General features: G+C 40.5%; 1 long non-coding RNA gene across 2 annotated transcripts; it reads left to right on the top strand.

Moving 5' to 3' along the window:
* Positions 1–154: 154 nt before the first annotated feature.
* LOC139362932 (uncharacterized) lies at positions 155–17276 on the top strand. Of its 2 annotated transcripts, none has more exons than XR_011622563.1 (4): positions 155–288; positions 1096–1147; positions 12814–12924; positions 17143–17276. It is a non-coding gene; the product is annotated as an uncharacterized lncRNA (long non-coding RNA). The 2 variants fall into 2 exon arrangements; XR_011622564.1 differs by lacking the exons at positions 12814–12924; positions 17143–17276 and adding exons at positions 1499–1582; positions 3211–3348.
* Positions 17277–17620: the final 344 nt, after the last annotated feature.

The following is a 17620-nucleotide window of genomic DNA, read 5'->3' as shown; positions in this document are numbered from 1 at the left end:
TTGGGACATATCTCTGAGCCTATGAGCTAAGTGATGTGACTCTCTTCTTCCACCTGGGCCTTTACAATGGAGGGATTGGGACACATTGCTGAGCAGCACTTAGGTGATGTGACTCTCCTCTTTCCTGAACCAGGCCCACAAAAAGGGAATTTTAACGTATTGCTGGGCCCAGCTCCCAGATGATGTCATTCTTTTGCCTGGGTCCTGCATAAAGAGGGAATTATGACATATTGCTGGTCCCAGCACCCTGATGATGTGACTTTCCTGAATGTGCCAGAGCCACAGAAGGTATTTTGATGTATCTTGGGCCCATTCTGTAGGTGTTTTGTCTTTTATCTCTTGGTTGGGTTTTTCCACATGTGAAATTGCTAGGTCCAGCACCCATTAATGTTACCCTTCTTCCTAAGGCCTGCCTGGAGAGGGCATTGTAACATGTTGCTTGGCATAGCACCTAAAGGATATTACCCCCTTGCCTAGTTTTTTGCCCACAAATGGGATTATGACATATACTGCGCTTCAGTTCTCAGGCTTGATGATTAAACTTATAGTGGGATTCAACCAATAGGAGATATTTGCCTCTCATAGCTAGGCTTAGGGCAATAGGTAAGGTTCTGAGTTGCATATTTGTACAAAGCTCACATAGTTTAAAACATGAACGTGTATTGTATAAACTTTTTGGGTGGTACCGAGAGTTTCATAACAGGGCCCAGCTGAACGTTAAGATCGTGACTTTCACCACCTCTTGTGATAGTGTTTGTCTTGTGCATTTGATTCCCATCTTTAACCATTGTTTTCAGAGCTCCTACTTGCTTTCAGACAGAGGCTACTCAGAGACAGTACGTTCCTCCCAGGAGCCCAGGCTTTACTCACCTCCACTGTGAGGCTAAAGACGAAAGTGCTACAGAGCTCAGAGGCTGCCTTATAGAGAGGGTTTCTATGCACAAAACTGAGTCTTGGTGTGTGGATTGGTCTAAATTACATTTTGAATTTATTTTCTCTCCCAATACTGGTAAATCTGGTGTTTGTAAAATAATATCTGTGCCTTTTTTGGTAGTGGCCATTCATTCCAGAAAGTTTGTATTTCTTTCCATATAGATCTTCAGAGTTGCTACTGCTTGCTTTGGTTGTAATGATCTAACATATGAAGGTGAGCTTTTGTTATTGGTGACTTGGTGTTGTGTTTTTAACTAATTTTAATTCTCACAGTGTTAATCATAATTCCAAGAAGACTATGTTATGATAATATTTATGGACTTTGAAAATCTGACATAAAGTCCCCTGTTTCAGCAGAAAGTAAACATTACTTTTTAAAGGTTAGTGGTTTTAGAAACTTGGACTAAACAACAGTCTTATTATTGTTGTTGAAATATATCCCAAGTATTATTATTGTTATAGCAGCTGTCCATGCTCAGTTTTGTGTCTATATAATCATATCTTTATGTATTTTTATCTATAACTTTAAGGCTTTTTCTTATATTTTTCTCATTTTTCCAAACAGTGCAGGCATATTTTTAGATATATTACACAAAATGTACAACAAAATTCTAAATATTTAAAAGAAGAGCTTGGCTTCCTGACCATTGTAAGTTTGTATTTTTTATCTCCATTTTAAATTGAATTATACGTTTCAGGGTAAAGTCTTATAATTATTTTTAAAAAATATTTGCAATGTTTTTGTCAGATAAATAAAACTAATAGTTTGGATATCAGATTTCCTTCCTACAATTTAAGTTTTGTAATGTCCTGTATAGTAAATAGCATCTTTTTAAAGAATACAATTTGCTGACTTTTACCCATAGATACAGCAGTGAAAGCACCACCACATTCCAGATTCAAGATAATAAACACATTCCTCCCTCTCCAACGTTTTCTCCTCCCCCTTTCTAATTCATCTGTCCTTCTCCCTCCATTCTATTATTCCCGTGAGCTGCCATTTCATGTAATGCAATCATACAGGACAGGTATTTTTGTTGTTCTGGATTCTGTAAAGTCAGCAGAATCATTTTCACATTGATCCATATTGTTTTAAATATTAATGGTTTGTTCTTTTTTATTACTAAGTAAAATTCTTTTGTATGGTCATGTGACAGTGTGTGTATCCTCTGCCTAAGAAAGAGACATGAGGCTTACTTTTTCCATTTGGTCTTTGTCCTGAAAACCAAAACCCAGAAAGCAGTACCTTTGAAAGATTTCTCTGTGTATCCTTACATTTTGCAACTCCATGATCAATTGACAGGGAAAATATCCAATTGATATTGTGTTTAAAATTGTTCAAACATGTAGAACATGAATAATAATTATTTTGGAACTCTTGTTAAAAGGAAAAATTACTGACATGAGACAAGTGAGTTTTGCAATTACCATCAACATTTTATTATAAAAATGTTCATACATACAGCATTGATTTGTTAACATTTTAATGAACATGACTCAACACGTATCTACCTGTCTTTCCATTCCTCCATCCACTCATCATCCCATCTTATTTTAGATGTATTTCCAACTAAATTGGAGACATCAACATTAGCAAGACTAACACTAACTGGAATTCAGTATTTTTTTTTAGTAAAATTTTCTTCTAAGGAACAGTGACACAGAAGAAAATATACAAATCTTAAGTGTAAGTTTATTAACTTTGAAACCAGCATACCCCACCCCTTTTCAAGATCTACAATATTATGTTACTCCAGAAAGTAAACTCTCCCTCTTCCCAACCGATCCCTTTCTCATCATAGGTTAATTTTGCTTAATCTAGAATTTCATGTATATAGATGCAGGCCATGCATGCCATAGATACTCTTTTCTGTCTACCTTATTCTGCTCAACACAATGTTTCTGAAATTATTCTCATTGTTGCATGGATTTCTAATTCAATTCTTTCGATTTAGGACTCAGCATATGTTTAGTCCTACCTGTTGAATGGCTATCTCTGTTTAATTCACCATCTTGAAATATTTAAAATTTAAGATGTTTCTAAGAACATACAGTTAAATCCTGAGCAAGCTATGTAAGAATCTTATCAGAAGCCATTATCATTATGAATACTGGGTTTTTTTTTAAAAATCAGGGAAAAGATTTATTAGCATAAGAATTATAAAAAAACCTGCCATTAACATTATGAAAATTAAGTCGGTTGGTGTTCATTTAATAGAATGTCAACAGAGTTTTGGGTCAAAAATAAGTTTTTTTTTCCTTTGTGTTCTTTATCAGAAATGAAGTATGAAGTTTCACCACTTAAGTAGAAAATTATTTCTAAACTTTTCTGCCTTATAGTTCTACTGTATGGGTGGAAGGAAAGCTTCTACTCGCTAAAGGTTCACTGCAGTAATAAACTGACAACAAACAGCTTAACAGAAGAAAAACATACAACCTTATTAACAGGCATAAACATGGGAGCCAGCGAAAAAATGAGACTGCAAGAAGAGCCAGAAGAGTCAGATTCTTGATGCTTAAAGAGCACCTTCTTCTCAGGGGAGAGGGAGATGGAGATGTAGGTAATTTAGAGGGGCACTACATGATTTTTTAGGGGAAATGAGAAAGCCCAAGGAACAAACAATTGGCCTGAAACAAAGTTCCTCTGAGATTGTAGGGAAGAGGCGACAAACTGCAGGAAAGTAAAAAGAAGAACTGCACTGCATCTCATGAGGAAGAGAAAACCCTCCAAGTAATAACTAAGAAGTGTGTATGGACAGGGTAATAAGTGGTAATTTCAAATGACATTATTCAAAGTGCACGTTCCTGGTTGCAACTGGAGAGAGATCAGTATGTCAAAAGTCTATACTTGGTAAGAATTTGGCTGCTAAGTTGTACCATAATTTGGCTTTTAAGCCTTTTATTTATGGGTCAACTGAGCTCTACATTTTCTCTTGCTGTTCATTATAGTAAGAGTGGGCATCTAGGGGCTGAACCTTCTTCTGAACAATGATCTATAAAAAATACTAATATTACAGTGATTTTTTATATTCAAGTAAAGAGGATGTATGTTTTATGTTTACAACGCAGATAATTACACATCATTTAGCACTGTCCTTCAAGATATGTAGAAAACAGAAAATACATAAGTTATAAAGATATCTGGGCACATTAAACAGTACCTACCCCACTTACTTCTGAACAGAGAATTTTCACTGTAAATTGGAGAAAATTTTTTATTGTACTGCTTTTAAATATTCCATTAAGAAAAGTTCAGTCGAGCTGTTTGACTTGGACATCCTTGCATCTTCTCATTTTTGTCCTTGTCATCTAGTCATCTATCCCATTATCTCCTAAGCAGGGAAGTTGTGGGTGCCTCACAATGTTTCTTCGCTTCTCATTTCTTCATGTGTTTGACATTTCTCCTAGCTCTGAACTGGGCCAGCTACTTTTCCCATGAAACCGAGCAGTGGCTGTGGGATAGATGTGGTTGCTCTTTCATCTTTTTAGATCACCCATTGTTTCTATCAAAATCCTAGTACAGCTTTTGTTCCTATTCTATGTGCAGAAATCAGAAAAACATTTCTACAAAGAACTTGAAAGATGCTATTTCAATAAATACTTAAGGAATTTCGGAGGTATATAACCCACATCTGTGATAGGATTTGCATTGCATCTTGGCTATGATGAAAACAAATACTTTATATCTTAGAAGATTAAGATCATACAATATCTACATGGAATTCCTTGTGGGAATTCATTAATTAGTGAGAATGTTTTGTGTTAGGTTTAAGCCAGCCTCAGTGAAGCTGGTGTGAGGGAAGGGAAAGTGGACTCTGAGCAGAGCAGAAACAGAAGATGCTCCGCTGCAGATCAGGAAAAAGCAGGGAGTGAAATGTTACAAATTCTAGAACTCAGGGAACTGAAGGTAATTACTTCCTTTTCAAATTACCATCTAAAGATCTAATGGAGGTCAGATCTAATGGTGGAACTGCAGTCACTCAGCTACAAAATGTAAATGCAATGGGAATAACTGGATCCCGAAGTGGCAGGGGCCAAGTGGTGGCACTCAACCATCAAAGGCAAGGTGGGTGTAGTTACCATAATGGACAGCAGAGGCAAGATGGCAGTCAGAATAGTCTGACTTGTGTAGAGCTCTGGCATTGGCTAATTACTCATGGTGTTCCTAGAAGTGAAATTGATAGAATGCCTACTGCATTCCTACTTAATTTATATAAGGAGAAAACTTCTAGGTTGAATGCACAAAAGACTAATTTGAATTATAAAAACAGAGAATCATGGTGCCTCAATCAATTTCCAGACTTGAGTCAGTTTACAGACTCAGAACCCCTTGAATGAAGGGGAGGCCGGGTTGTCTTGAGGAAGGACCCCACTACATTACCGGCAATTTATGCAGTGAATCTTTCTCCCATCCTTTCCCAAGGACACCTCCAGCCCTTTACCCAGGTAACTGCATTCGGGAAAGGAAAATGATCAGACATTTTGCGGACTACTGTACACTGACTCTGAGCTGATGTTAATTCCAGGGGACCCAAAACGTCATTGTGACCTTCAGTTAAAGTAGGGGCTTCTGGCCTCCCAGAATACTTGGGTGAATTTATTTATTTATTTTTTCAGCATCGAGAGGATTCGATGGTGCAAGTCTTGCAGGCCAGAAACATCTTCCTGACACTACTCCCCATCTTCTCTCCTGGCATCCTTCACCCTGTGGAAGGAGGCACTTTTCTCTTTACCTTCTTTCCAGTCCCTCCCTGACAGCCAAGCCTGGAGACTAGCGCTTCTGCTTTCCACTGCAGCCACAAAGTATGGGAGTGCCAGCTAGGAGGCGGCCTCCTGGGGTGCTCTTGCGAAGGTGCTTGGTAGGAGCATCTGCTGTGCTCTGCTCTGTGGACTTTGATCCTCCTGGGCAGAGGACACCGGTGGCGTTAAGCGGGGAGCAGGCAACCCTGCACCCTGTCCCTGTCCTGGCTGGCAGTTGTGATGTCACTGACTACCACCTAAGGTATCCAGGAAAGAAGGGGGCCAGGGCCTGGTCATGGCGGCACCTATTGTTCCTTGAACTTCCATTGGTGGGGTGCATGTTTTAGTGAAAACTGTTGGTGTGGAGTGCACTGTCTTTGCATGAGGTGGGGGGCTCCGTGCCGGGTGCCATAGTGAACCCAGAAAAAAGGCAGGGGTCCTTCTCCGGCTGTTCCTTTTTTTTTTTGAGACGGAGTGTCACTCTGTCACCCAGGCTGGAGTGCAGTGGTGTGATCTTGGCTCACTGCAACCTCTGCCTCCCGGGTTCAAGCGATTCTTCTGCCTCAGCTTCCTGAGTAGCTAAGGCTACCAGCGCACGCCACCACACCCGGCTAATTTTTGTATTTTTAGTAGAGATGGGGTTTCACCATGTTGACCAGGCTGGTCCCGAACTCCTGACCTCAAGTGACCCGCCCGCCTCGGCCACCCAAAGTGCTGAAATTACAGGCTTCAGCCACCGCGCCCGCCCCGCTGGAACAATTTGTCGCTAGTTCCGGGCTTCCCTTCCTCCTCTCATACTGGCCCACAGCCTAGTGTCATTACCTCTGCCCCTAGCAACAGCCTCTGCCTGGGCCCCCTCCCGCCCCCTCCCCACTCCCCACTCCCTACTCGCCTGTCTTAGAAAACTGCGACCCTAATGTTTGCTAAGCTGGGGTGAGGTCCTTCCCGTCACCAACCCCCTCCCTGGGAAGCGGCATGTTTTCTGAGCCAAGGGCGCATGGAGGATGTGACCCACTCCCCGGCCAACTGTGAGTCCAGAACTTGGCGGCGGATCCCACCGCTCAGCGGGGCACTTTCCTTTCCAGGCAGGGAGGAGACTTGGAGGGCGCTGGGACTTTACCCACCGCAGAACACACTGGCCAGCGGGCCACTTAGCAGGTGCCATGTGCTGCTGGCGACCCTTGCGAACTTTGCATTAGTTAGAGGTTATGTAGAGAAGGAAAGAAATTTTCCCTGCTCAGCCGATTTGTCCTCCCTCTCTGCTTATTGGTTAGGAGATAGAACCCAAACCCATATCCGCCGTAGCAATTCACATTCCATTACAAAACGCTACCCAGCTTCCAAGCACCAGCACATGTTTGGGGAACATCGGAGGGATTTTTCTTCTTTTGTGGGTGGTGATGATTGTGGTTGCAGAGAGAGATAGAAGGGTGAATAAAAAATATAATGATCTGGTAGGTTGAAAAACCTATCTGGGATTTTTATCAATAGAAAATTGATCTCTCGTTTTGAAGAGTTTAAATTTAAGCTTAGCTCTTTCAAAATCAGTGGAAACAAAGTGCCTGTTGGATAAGGATGCTGAAAATAGTGAGAAATTTCTGTCTTGAAAAGCCTTAAAATGATTTCTGCAAAGAAAGTTTCCAGTGCACCCACATGTAATTTGAGAGGGTTTTTTCTTTTTCTTTTTCTTTTTGTCTTTTTTTTTTCCTTTTTTGATGGAGTCTCGGTCTGTCGCCCAGGCTGGAGTGCAGTGGTGCGATCTCGACTCACTGCAATCTCTCCCTCCCGGGTTCAAGTGATTCTCCTGCCTTTGACTCTCAAGTAACTGGGACTACAGGCGCATGAGAGGGTCCCCCCCCCCCCACCCCTTGGATACGTAGTTGTCTCTGAATCTGTGCACGATTATTCTGAAGGAAGTTTAATAGAATTGGAGGGTGAGGGAAAGAGAACTGCAAAGAGAAGGATGTGATTTTGTTTTCATTTTTTCGCACTCGTGAAAAGCATCCTCTAGATTTGTTGTTTTTTCAAGTAGGCAGGTATAGTTTTGAAGCCATATTTTAATTAGGGAGTCTGAGGTTAAAGACCAAAGTCTTGGCTAAAACCTCTTTGAAACAACAACAACAACAAAACGCTTAGTTCAGTGCTACGTTCAAGATTCCACAGAACTTTTGCAGGAATGGGTATGAATTCCTTCCAAGGACCCTGTGCTCCATTTCAGGTAAATGAAGTTACACTGCGTTATCATTCTTAAAAATACAGCTGAACAGGCTGGGCGCAGTGGCTCATGCTTGTGATCCCAACACTTTGGGAGGCCGAGGTAGGTGGATCACCTGAGGCTGGGAGTTCGAGACCAGCCTGACCAATATGGAGAAACCCTGTCTCTACTAAAAAAAAAAAAAAAAAATACAAATTAGCTGGGCATGGTGGTGCATGCCTGTAATCCCAGCTACTCGGGAGGCTGAGGCAGGAGAATCGCTTGAACCCAGGAAGGAGGTTGCCATGAGCCCAGATTGTGCCGTTGCACTCCAGCCTGGGCAACAACAGTGAAACTCCACCTCAAAAATAAAATAAAATAAAATAAATGTATATATATGTGTGTGTGTGTATATATATGGCTAAACTGGTCACATGTTAGGGTGTCTTGTTTTTTAAAGGATTTGCTGGATGTGTAATACTTTTTAAAAATGCCACTGATGCTTACTGATATATAGAATATCATTCTCTGGGGTCTTCTAGATATAATTTTATTTCTCATCAGAAATTTAGACTCTAGGCCCATATGGCAGACACGTGTTTGTTATGTGATGGGGAACATGTATCTCACTGAGCTGGTACAGGTGTTGCACCCCATTCCTAACTTGTTACACCATCCAGCAAGTAACCTTTTGATGAAAGAATCTTTTATTTTAAGTTTCTTCAGGCAGACTCCTGAGGTCTTGTTTGCATCTGACACAGGTACACCGTGTTACCTTTATCTAAAGCATTTTTTTCTTTTGTAAGAGAAAAAATAAACCTTACCTGATTAGTTCTGCATTTGATCAATAGCTGTTTATTGGCTACCTGGTGTATGCCAGGCACTATACAACACAGGTGCCAGCAGGTAATAAATGCAGCTGCCCTACATCAGGGGTCTCCAACTCCTGGGCCACAGACTGGTATAAAGAGAGGCAGTTGTTAGTCTCATAGATGATTTGTCACATTGAAAGAGACTCATCCAGCCATGAAGAGGTTATTTATATCTGTGTTAACTGCCAAAAGTTAAGTATGACAAGAACCTATAAAATTTGGCCTTTGTGTGTGTGGGAGAAATGGAGGATGCTGGGATGCAGGTCAAGGAAGGCATCCCATGGAAGTGACATTTTAACTAATATCTGAAGGATAGGTGACTGGAGGGAAAGAATGCTTCTGAGAACAGCTGGTACAGAGCCCTGAGGCTGAAAAGGTGGATGTGTCCAGGGAAGTGAGAGAAGTACAGTGTGTTTGGAAGAAGAAAAAGCACGGAATGAAGTAAATGACAGGAATGGTGAAGAAGGTAGGGAGCAGAGCAGGCTTGTGAGAACTCTGGAAAGCTGTGAAAAGTGTTGGGCCAAAAAGCAGCATGATGATTAGCTGAGTACAGTGGCTCATGCCTGTAGTCCCATCACTTTGGGAGGCCGAGGTGGGTGGATCACCTGAGGTCGGGAGTTCCAGACCAGCCTGACCAACATAGAAAACCCCATCTCTACTAAAAATACAAAATTATCTGGGCATGGTGGCACATGCCTGTAATCCCAGCTACTTGGGAGGCTGAGGCAGGAGAATCACTTGAACCCAGGAGGCAGAAGTTGCGGTGAGCCGAGATCATGCCATTGCACTCCAGCCTGGTCAACCAAAGAAATTCCACCTTAAAAAAGAAAGGGGCAGCATGATGAGATTTGCATGTTAAGGACTATTTTTACCCAGCAAATGGACCTGGTAAGAGGAAATAATAATTGGCCTTCTCTTTGGAAGGAATCAGTTAGAAGGCCAGTTTATGAAAACTCTGAAAAGCATTGGTGGCCTGGAGCATCGAGGCAGTAAAGATGGGAGCTCAGAGGGATTTGATAGAGGTTTAAGAGGTAGGAAAAGCTCGCTAATGGAATGGTGTTGGGAAGGGATGGATGACTTTCTGATCTTGGCTTTTATAGCTGGGTGGATGCTGATGCCTCACTGGTATTGGAATGCTGGATTAAGCAATGTTTATGAACAGGGCATGTTCCCTACCCTTTAAAGAATTATGTACATGTTTTTCATGTTTTTAGCTTTTTCTCTACTTGTAATGTGTTTTAGTTGGTTAAAAATTGTGTACCTGGCATGGAAGAAGCATGAAAAGTACTCATGTAACAGTGAAAAATCAATGTTATTTTCTTACCTGTTAAAATAATTAAATGGTTTCCTCCTACCCACTTCTCCTTTTTCTTCTTTCTTTTTAATTTCTTGATACTAAGAGGCAAAGAAAAGATTTCTTATAGATGGCCTGAGCTTTTTAATAATTTTTAAATGAGATGTACACCTAAATTTTAAGAATGTTGAAGTTTGTGTTTGCTTTAATGGTGCTTTATCTGTTTGATTCTAAGCATCAACGTTCATGAAGGGAGACTTTTGGTAGGAACCAAGCTGGGACTCTCACAATGGCTTAAGTCCATCAGAGTTGTTGTGCTGCTACTTAGGAGCATCAGAACTCCTTTCATTGCCTGATTTTTCAACTTATTTCTTAATTGGAACCCCATAAAGAACATGAGTGGTCTTCTGATATCCTTAATGTCTTAAATATCAATATTTTACTTACCAGTAATCTGTGTGAAAATAAAGTTTATTTAGTAAACAAAACTTGCTGTGTATCTACTGTATGCTAAGATCTTCACTAGATCTATGGGTGCCAAAGAAAAAGATTTACCCCTTTTACAAATAGTGAAACTTATTCCCACAGAGTGATTGTCTAGCCAGGATTTAAATACTTCTGGTGATGGCAGACTTAACAACCTACCCGTAGACACTCCTTGGGTTCCTACTATATTAATTTACTTTTTTTTTTTTTGAGACAGAGTCTTGCTCTGTCACCCAGGCTAGAGTGCAGTGGTGTGATCTGAGCTCATTGCAACCTCTGCCTCCCGAGTTCAAGCGATTGTCCTGCCTCAGCCTCCCGAGTAGCTGGGATTACAGGTGCCTGCCACTGCACTTGGCTAATTTTTGTATTTTTAATAAAGACGGGGTTTCACCATGTTGGCCAGGCTGATCTCAAACTCCTGACCTCATGATCCACCCACCTCGGCCTCCCAAAATGCTGGGATTACAGGCATGAGCCACCGCACCTGGCCTAATTCACTTTTTTTTTTCCCCCTGGCAAATAAGATCTTTCTGGAACAAGATAGACAATGATGCATTTTCTGCTGAGTTGGTACATGCTAGAAACTGGAGTGCAGACATGTTGTTCTGTGCTTTATGCAACTCAGGAGACAGTGTGCAATCTGACCCCCAGAGAGTTCCATCAGGGCATGCTTCAACTACTCAGCAAGTGGCCATCTTTTACATTAACATTTCTGCTCCTGAGAGAAGATATCTGTCTCCCTGGGCTGCACAGCCATCCTCTTATGTGTGAACTGGGCCACAATCCTCTAAGACAATCTCACATGGAAGTCTTATCAGGACTCTCATTTTGGGTAATGCTTCTCTCTGATGTCATCCAAATGACTCACCAAAACCTCAGATAAACTCCACTGTGCACCAAGGGAGGTTCTCTTTTATGGTGTCAGTCCTGACAGATGCAACCTGAACATCCCTTTGGGCCCCAGGAGCACTGGTCTCTCCATTTTGGGGAGAATGTGATTTTTCATCTCTTGCTTGGGAGAATGGATATTTCTGAATAAGCACAACCAAAAATTCTATTAAGAGAGACACCACACTTTATTTCATTTCTCTATTGGATAAGATAAACTGAATAGGAAGAAAGAACACTTTAAAAAGCCCTCCCTACTCCTCATTTTAAAAAATTGGAATAGCCTGGTGAAGAGATGCTAAGGAGAATACTTCTAAAACTAAGCTTAAGTGTGATTTTTGAAAATTTACGTTGTAAGGTACTCTACAAATAACTCAGAGTCCTTTGCCTCACTGTGACCCAAACATATGTGTGGGTTTAGAAGTCTAATTAGAAGTTAGTTATAAAATAACTTACCAGATAATTGCCTTGTTGTGAATATCCAAGATTGAAATCAATAGTATGTTTAGAACCAATATTTGGTGACAAGCATATATAAGCTAACGTTTGGATAAGCCATGCATAGCTACTTATTTTCAAAGAGTGCAGGATAGTGGTGACCACACATGCTGTCTGTTGGGTGGTGGATTTTTTTTTTTAATTGTGTATTTGCACTGTTCTAGTGTTGGCTTCCTCAAGGCCCTGGTGTGTTGAGTTTTCTTTGCTTTGGGGTATGGGCATGCTTACATACAGCTGTCTTCTAAATATGTTAGACCATCTATTGTGGTAAGATTAAGTGAATGAAAGTTGAATGTATTTTCTGTAAAGTCCCTAGGAAATTAATGAAATAAGTTACTAAAGAAATACATGTTTTCAAATTTTAGTGAGTTTACTTCAGATAAATTAAAAATTGTATCAGGTAAGCCAGGCCATGTAATGTATTTTAAGGATGTCTGTGATATGTTCATTCTTTGCACACTCAAAACCACTGTTGGTTAGGTGTGGTGGCTCATGCCTGTCACCTCAGCACTTTGGGAGGCTGAGGCAGGTGAATCACTTGAGGTCAGGAGTTCAAGACCAGCCTGACTAACATGGCAAAACCCTGTCTCTACTAAAAATACAAAACATTAGCCAGGCATGGTGGCACACACCTGCAATCCCAGCTACTCGGGAGGCTGAGGCAGGAGAATCAATTGAACATGGGAGGTGGAGGTTGCAGTGAGCAGAGATTGCGCCCCTGCACTCTAGTCTGGGCGACAGACCGACACTCCGTTTCAAAACAAAAACAAACAAAAACAAGCCTCCCAAAGTGCTGGGATTACACTCGTGAGCCACCATGTCTAGCAGTAAATGAAATTGTGTAAAAGCTCATAGGACCAGCTTGTCTCTAGGAGGTCTGATAGTAGCTGTGTTTTATGTCTCTTTAGAAAACTAAAAAAAGAGAAATCCTGGCTGGGCGCAGTGGCTCACGCCTGTAATCCCAGAACTTTGGGAGGCCAAGGCAGGTGGATCACCTGAGGTCAAGAGTTCGAGACCAGGTTGGTGAACATGACAAAACTCCATCTCTACTAAAAATAGAAAAATTACCCAGGTGTGGTGGTGGGCACCTGTAATCCCAGCTTGGGAGGCTGAGACAGGAGAATTGCTTGGACTGGGGAGGCAGAGGTTGCAGTGAGACGAAATCACGCCACTGTACTCCAGCCCGGGTGACAGAGTGAGACTCATTCTCAAAAATCAATAACTGGACAAACAAACAGAAATCCAGTCCTAAACACTGGAAACTATGACATGCTTATATTACAAATGCATTTGTCTAGACTACTTTTAAATAAGGTTAACCTACAACATCCAAGTTACAGACAAACTTTGATGAAAAGCATTTTTTAGCCAGGCCTGCCTGTATTTGTTTTAAATCAGATAAGCCAGAAATTAAGTATTTCATTTTCTCTTCTGCCTGTCCTAGACTTATTACCCCAGTAGGTGTCCAGTTTGATAAGTCAAGAATCTAAACTTATATTTTAATTTTTACCCTTTGTTGGTTGTTAGCTTTCTTATGTAGAAACACACTCAGCGTGATAGCAGCAGGAGCAGAAGTCATAAGATCTAACAATTATTGAGCACTAGCTACCAGCATCCCAGTTTTTTTCATGCATTATCTCATTCATTCACCACAACAACTGTTTTACATAGAGATGTAGATGTAATTATTATTCTAAGGATTCAGATGAGGAAATAGAGACCCAGAAAGGCGGCCAGCTATTAGAACTCAAACTGCTAAGTGTGTCTCCAGGGCTGTGTTTCTGACCCCTTCCAGACTACCTGCCACAGAGTCATGATCCGTTCACCGAACAAACACTAACTGAAAACCTCCTGTGTGCAGAGTGCTCCCTATGAGGCACATCAAGGGAAATAATGGGCACACCAAAAGAGAAAAACAAGTGTGTCAGCACAGGGTTCTGGCTTCCAGAAATAGATTACAGCACATTCTAGCTAGTATTTGGCAACATAAGTTAGGCCTTCACTTCTGTGATGGTCAGGAAGAGATGGATGTTTTGTGGAGGGAGGGGCTTGCGGAGGGGGTGTTAGTACATGGAAAGAACTGACTGGGATTTGTATGCCCTTAGAAAAGGGGAGGTCAACAAGACACTGAAGCAGAAGGCTGGCAGAGTGAGATCCAGGGGCAAAGTAGAGTGAAATCTTGGACAAGTCCTGCCAAAGACTGAATTTTTACCCTGTTCTCATTGGAAAGGTTAGGGTGTGGAATGGAGATGGTCTTTCACATGGTGGGAGATGTCCTAGAAGTGGAGAAGTGGGCGTGGACTCTGACATTCTGATGGTCTTCTGTGTGGTGGATAGTGGGGGACTCTCCTGTCTTTTAAAACCTCCCTTGTGGACACTTACTTTTAACCTCATTGAAAGTGCTGAGCCCTGTTCAAAGACTCATAGATAGCCTACTTTTGAAGAGACTTGAAACTGTGAACTTTATGTGTTTGGGAAATTTAGTTTTGTTTGGGTAGGGCCAATGCCTTGAGAACAGGTCCATTGTTTTATGTTATGAGAGGTTATTGTTATTTTACATAATAAGAAACTCAAAGTTTTGCCTCAGAATTTGTATTGGGGTGATCCCAAGAGGTTTATAACATGTGATATGAGTCAAGTAAGGGCAACAACTGTATTGACCTAATTACTAATCATATCTAAAACTTTGTCCAAGTTCAAGTGTGATAGCCTCTGGGAGATATTATTTTGTTGTTGTTTTTGAAGCAGGAGGAGTCACGTATACTGGAGGACAGTGAGAGGAAGATTTTCTATCTCTCTTAGAGTGCGTTTGAGATGGGGGTCACCAGTGTGCCTCATTTATTTTATGAATGTGCCTGAGCAGGTTATAGAATTGGAAGAGTTTGCATTGTGAGAAGCATTGGAGGGCCTGTTTCCTGTTTTTTCCTCTCTGTGGATAAGGACTATCTTGAAACTAGCAATAAATAGAGAATTTAAGTCATGCATGTTACCAGCTCAATTATAACTGACTTACCTCGTGTATTTAGTACTAGTGTCATTATTATCATTGTTATTTTGCTAATGACAATGGGGGAGTTTTAGCAAAATAATAGTGAAAAGCAATCTGGATTAGTAGACAGGCATTCTGGCTTATTTTCTCATCTGTTGAATATCACCATCAGCAAGCTCGCATTGGGAACCATTTCTTGACCATTACCCCTGGTGCAAGGCTCTAGAACTGCAAAGATGGATAAAACATGGTTCCAGTTCTAAAACTCACCAGTGCCTCACAATCAGCAAGAACAAGTGGAGAACATTCAAGTGGAAAGAGAAAATGATGCTGTCAAATGTGGAGGGTTTGCGATGTGGGGGAGAAAGATGTGGGACAGGGAAAATGTACATTAGAGGAAAAAAAACAGTTTAAGTATAGACCTTGGAGTATAAAAATATGAGGCTTATTTGAGGACAGAGTAGGATAGGAAGTGGAGTGTGAGTAGAGATTGGAAGTGTTGTGCAGAGTTGTGATAGTAAGAGGTGTTGACCTTGGAAAAATGAATGGGTGATTGGTTGTGTTGACTGCTATGAGCCATCAAATGTTTTGGAACAGGACCGTGATGTTAGTAGCTGTGTTTCAGAGAGAACACAGCTAACTCAAAGGTAATGTGTTTAGCAAAGAGCAATGTAAACTTGGAATTTGGTACCCTCTTTGACAGAATACATTTTTCCTTTTTTAAAAGAGATTTATCAGCCCAGAATGTGTGGGCTTCTTTCTATACATGGTTAAATCGTAATGGAAAGGTAAGAACATTTATTTTCCACAAATAAAGTTCAATTAGACAATGTTTAAACTTCCCTAATTGTGTTTTAGTAATTGGTAATTATTTAAGCTCTTTGGAGAGGAAATCTTTAGAGGGGAGGAACTCCTTTTCTCAAAAACATTGAGAATGAACACTGGAACCTAATGGAGATATATGTGTATATATATATATATATGTGTGTGTGTGTGTGTGTATATATGTGTGTGTATATATATACACGTATATGTGTGTGTGTATATATAGGTATATATAGGTATATATAGGTATATACCTATATATAGGTATATATATATATATAGGTATATATATATAGGTATATATAGGTATATACACACACACATATATATATATATATGACTTCAAGTGATCCACCTGCCCCCAGGATCCTAAAGTGTTGGTTGGGATTACAGGCGTGAGCCACCACACCTGGGCTCCTAGTATAAATTGGTGTCGTACTTGTATATGATAGTTATTGCACTGTGCATCAGCAGCCTTAAAATGTGCTATATTTCTTAATATAGCAATTTTAACTAATAAATTAATCACTTATAACACAATGAAGTGGGTCGTTTGGAGTAAATACTTGAGTTTTGTCATCTCATGCCAAGGAAATTGAGTATGTGGATACACAGGAAGTGGACTTAAAAGTGGAAGTTTAATCTGCCAAAGAAAGAGAAAGGAGAATAGCTCTCTGTCCTGGGAGGGAGAGGGTTCCCCGAGTGAACTTCTGCCTGCAGCAACGTGCACTAGATTTTATAGACTGGCTTGAGGAGGCAGTGTCTGATTTACATAGGGCCCAAAGACAGGTTGGACCAGGTGTGATGTTTACACAGTGCATAAGAAAGCTGGCTGTCCCCACCACTCTTCTATTATGCACATGGGGTCTTTGCCTGGCTGGTGCCATGTAGACTGCCACCATGTTGCCTGCTTCTTACCATACGCATGGTTTACAAAGGAAAGGGAAGATAGAGCCACCATTTTGAACATGCCTAGTCCCCAGGTAGCACCTTTTCCTATAGGCACCTATTTCCTATTTCCTATTTCCTGCCGGCATTTATTTGTGCAAGCTTCCATCTTGCTTATGTATGTCTGCAGCTCAATTTTACAGTCTGCTCTATGTTAGAAAAGAAATAATTTGGAGGTTGCTTTTTATTAAAATTAAAATTTCTTTTTAACTCCTGTGTCAATATAGTTGATGTCATGGGAAACATTCATAATGTATTTGTATTTATGAACAAGCAAGATAGCAAACTCTAGTAGTTTTTTTAAAGTTATTTATACAAATGTATGCGGTACAAGTGTAATTCAATTACATGCATATATTCCATAGTGGTGAGACCAGGGCTTGTAGGGCATGCATCACTCAAATAATGTACATTATAACCATTAAGTAATTTCTCATCTTCCACCCCATCCTAACTTCTCACCCTATTATGTCAGGTGTCATACTATGCTGGACCTCAATGACCAACACAACGAAGATACATTAATTGTTTTCTGAGATGCAGTTTTGAAAATCAACCTAAGATAATAGATGACTCCTAAGCCAATAAAACATTGCATTTGTTATATACACACATGTATGTTTGTGTTTGTGTATTTGTTTATACTCAAGAAATGTATACAGAGTCTTTCCCACTGCACAAACCTAAAAGTAAAGCCAAATGGCCCTATGCAATAAATATCATGATAATAACCCCCCAAAATAAGCTTCATCCAATGAATGTAAATTCAAAATAAAAAAAACTATTACTCCAGATGTGCAGGAATCAATATAAAGACACAGGAACCCTGAAAAAGCAAGGTTTATGACACGTTCAAAAGAACACAATAATTCTTTGATACTCTAACAAAAAAAATTCATTGAAATGTCAGACTTCAAAAGACTTCAAAAAAATAGATTTTAAAGAAGCTCAAA

The sequence above is a fragment of the Macaca nemestrina genome, chromosome 4, assembly GCF_043159975.1.
Source record: "Macaca nemestrina isolate mMacNem1 chromosome 4, mMacNem.hap1, whole genome shotgun sequence".
Lineage (NCBI taxonomy): Eukaryota > Metazoa > Chordata > Mammalia > Primates > Cercopithecidae > Macaca > Macaca nemestrina.
The sequence above is the reverse complement of the archived record's forward strand: the minus strand, read 5'-3'. Positions and strand labels throughout refer to the sequence as shown.